Source organism: Crocodylus porosus, unplaced genomic scaffold, assembly GCF_001723895.1.
Source record: "Crocodylus porosus isolate Cpor-Errol unplaced genomic scaffold, CroPor_comp1, whole genome shotgun sequence".
Lineage (NCBI taxonomy): Eukaryota > Metazoa > Chordata > Crocodylia > Crocodylidae > Crocodylus > Crocodylus porosus.
The window spans coordinates 5,109,869-5,114,063 of record NW_017728922.1 but is presented as its reverse complement, the minus strand read 5'-3'; positions in this window follow the sequence as shown (position 1 = coordinate 5,114,063).

The following is a 4,195-nucleotide window of genomic DNA, read 5'->3' as shown; positions in this document are numbered from 1 at the left end:
CCACGCGGGGCCCGGCGGCGCTCGGCGCTCGGCGCAGGCAGTGCGGCGGGCAGCCCGGGGGCCTCAAGCCGGAGCTGAAGGGAGCTAACGAGCCGCGGGGTCTGACCTGGCCCGAACGCGGGGCCTGTGCGCCTGGTGCGCGCGCAGGGCCGCAAGGTTGAGCGTCGCCGCTCGAGGAGCTTAACGGACGGCTTGAGGAACAAGGGAAGAGACGGGCTGCTGCTTCCAGGATGAATTGTAGTCGGGTAGAGGCCACGTCCAGCTTTCCCTCGCTTCATGCGAATTTGCTCTTATGCGATGACCCTTTTTATACCAAAAGGTCGTTACATGGAAGGTAAATTTGCTCTTATGCAATCAGCGAGGTGGAAGCCCGCAGTCAGCTGCTCTGTGCAGTGCAGTGCAGCTAAGTACAGCCTCCTGTGCGGGTCTGTGCTCCTCGCTTGCTGCCTGCGACACGTGGTTCTGTAGTTGCCGTCCCCATTACGATAGTGCCCTGCGCTTGTGTGCGCTGTTGGGGAGTACCGAGATTGGCTCGTACAAGTGGTAGAAATGAGTCTGGGGGTCAGTACAGTCAGGGGAAACACATCCCTATTTGTTACCTTGTAAAGTGGGTTCCATTTATGTGAATTCGAGTTGCGCGCCGTTTTCCAGGAACGTGCACAGCACAAAGCGAGGGAAACGACAGGGATCCTGCTGATCTTCAGAGGTGGCCGCAGACGTGCCAGCGGCTTTAGAAATCTCAGGGCTCTCGCCCAGAAATGTCTTCTCTTCGCTTCCCCTCTCTTGGTGTTCAAGCACTGCGGATACCTGTTGTCCGTCTCCCTGTGAGCTCTCAGCTAAAATATAGTCAACTTTAGCACCAGTATAAGCAATTTCAAAGGGCAGAGATGAACGTCTTTAAGAAAACTGTGAGAGTTGGACGCATGATTGAGTCTTCTATGATACTTTAGACATCTAGTAGAGGTAAGACTCCTAATAGAGAAATACATTTAAAAGATTTTGGTTATAAATGACAAACTACTGACTGCTGGATTATTGACTGCTAGTCTCCATTTCAGGTATTTTTATATAGTCTCTGACTTCTGCAGTTGTGGTTGGGTTATTCTGGCCTGGTGGCAGTGACGTGTCAGGCAGAGGATGTCTCTTAGAGATGCCTCTTAAGTTTTCTCAGTTGTCTTGGTTCTTTGGTCTTCTGGCCTTCCAGTAAGGGCATACTTTTGATGTGACCAAGAACCTGACTGTCTTTAATCCAGTCATTGGTGCTTTCTTCTCCTGGTACTATTATAAATGGTATCTTTTTCAAATGTATTTCTTACCATCTATGCCAACTGCTTCAGAAATAAAGATGTCTTCTGACTGGTTGCTTTTTTTGCTCGCCTTAACTGGTTGGTGATAGTGTGAGAAACCCTGCTTAAACCTTTTTCCAGTTCTCTCCATTTCTGGAAAGCTTCAACCTTGGGGTTTTTAACCACTTCATTTTTCCACTTAGTATTTTTCTTAGTTCTCTTTATTCTTGGCACCATGCAGAGTTCAGGGTTATCTTACAAGCACCTTAAGCAGCGAGTGATCTGCTCTTCTGTATCTGATCCCAAAAAAGGCTGTGTACATGTATTGCAAACATCTCCCCCACATTGTTTGAGAAGCTCAGCCTGTATTAGTACATTTTAATGACAAAACATAACTAGTGGTACACTAATATAGTAAAACACATGCAAAAAGTGAAACTAGTTACACTGGGAAAAGTACAGTTTTTGCCAGTACTATTATGTCTATGCTGTTTTTGTTTCACAACCATGTCATGATGCCTCTGATGTAGGTAGGATGGTAGAAGCTGATACCCTAGACCAGTGGTTCCCAACTTTTGTAGACTCAAGGAACCTCCATAACTTTTGAGATCGAAATAGCACCCCATTCCAAAAATTAATGCATGTATTGGTCCTTTTCTCTTTGCAGAGGGCTTAGGTGGTGGGGTTAGGGGAGTGGTGAGGCAGGGAGAGCATGAACCTGCATTCATCTGCTTGCTTCTTACCACCTCCTGTGGCACCTCTCAATAGTATTGCACCCAAAGGGTGCCACAGCACCTTGGTTGACAGTCATTGACAGAAATTAGATTACAGCTTTATTAACCCAACTCGCCTGGGAACTATCCAGTAACAATGTATGCAGTACACTTCATGATCCTTTCCTTAATTATTTCCATCTGGTGGAGGACTTCCATCTATCTCCCCCCATCTACTTCATAGCTGGTCCTCGGCCTGTTGCTGACACCCTGCTATCACCTCCTATATAAAACTTAAGGGGCTGAAGAAATGAGTTTGTCTGCATGTTGTACCGGACATTACAGGTTCCAACATCATTCCTAGGCTTTCTGGAGTAGTGACTTTCCCCAAGTTTACTTCTAGTTCTGGTTTATCAGTGACCTAAACCAATGGAACAAATACCTGCTCATTTTTTTTGTTGCTGCCACTCTCCCTGGATTGTCCCCCTACCTCACATGCATTGTAGGAGGGGAGGAGCTCAGATGTCCTTTTTGCAGGGCAAACTGGCTACCAAGTAGTTGGGGAACTTGGTCAGCCATGCTGCCATTCTTCTCCATCTGCAGAGCGAGAAAAGCTTTTTCTTTAGAATCTTAGGAAATTAGAAGTAGAAGGGACCTCATGGGGTCATGTAGTCCAGCTGCCTGCTCAAGGCAGGGTCATCCCTTAATAAACTGCTCTAGGCAAGTGTCTGAAAATGTTCTTGAAAATGTGCATTCTACAACCACTCTAGGTAGCCTCTCTAGGTTGCATTAAGTACACACTCTTGGTCCACTGTAACCCACAGGTCCTGCAGCCTAGCCAGTCATTCCTCAGTCTGTATTTGTACATGCAATTATTCCATCCCAAGGGGCAGGGCTTTGCACTTAAATTTAATCTTATTAATTATGAACCATTTTTCTAGTTTAGCCAGTTCATTTTGGATCTTAGTTGTACCCTCTGACTGTCTGCCACTCCTCCCAACTCAGTGTCATTGATAAATTTGCTAAGCATGCACTTAGTTTTGTTCTCCAAATCATTATTGAAGATGTTAAACAATACTGGACTCAACAGAGACTCCTGGGGAACCCCATGATACCTCCTCCCAAGGAGACCTTGAGCCATTGTGGACTGCTTGTTGACCAAGATGATCCAACTAGTTATGTATCCACCTTTCAGAACGTCCATCTAATCTGTATTTCTGTAGCTTATTAATGAGACCATTGGGAGGGAAATGGTATCAAAAGTTTGCTGAGATATATATAGGCAACCCCTGCTTATCACTGTTTTGCTTAGTGCTATTTTACTATAACATTTTATTTTGATGCCTGATTTCACTTAGCGCTCAGCAAGTTTCATTATAATGCTCATGGTTATCATACAGCAGGGAGGAAAATTTTTTTTGCTTAACACTATTCTGCTTAATGCTTGGTTTTTCAGGAACTAATTAAGAGCGCTAAGCAGGGGTTGCCTGTGTCACGTTCCTGGCCCTCCCCACATCCACAGAGCCTGTTCCCTTATAATCATTGACAATCAAATTGGTCAGGCACAGTTTGCTCTTGAATCCATACTGGCTGTTCCTGATCACCCTGTTCTCCAGCTGCCTTGAGCTAGATTCGTTGATGACTGAAGTCAGGCTGGTGGGTCTGTCCTTCCCAAGTTCTTCTCTTTTCTTTTTAAAGATGGGGACTATATTTGCCCTTTTTTTTGTCACTTGAGGCCTCAGGTGGCACAGGTTCTCAACGATGATGACCAGTGGCTCAAATTCCCTCAGCCAATTCCTTCAGTAATCTAAGGCAAGGGTCAGCAACCTATATAGTTCATGGGTGAGAAACAGCCTGCCAAGAGGTCCAGTTCATCACTGGGAATTTGTCTCACAGAGCTGTGCTGCACTGCCATTAGGCACCTCGTTGCTGCAGAGCCTGCTGCTCTTCAGTGTCTGAGTTGGCCCCTGTTGCAGAGGGGCTGGGAATCCGGTAGCCACCTGTTTGGGGTGGGGGACAGAGATTTCTAGCTTGCAGAAACAGTTGGGTCATAAACTCTGGCGTGCACCAGTAAAATGCTTCCAAACCCCAGCTCCAGGGTGTTTCCTGTCCAGCCCTGCCTACTTGAAAGCATCTAGCTTTTCTAAAGAATCCCATGTTCATTCTTACACTACTCTAGGCTGTTTGCCTCCTTCG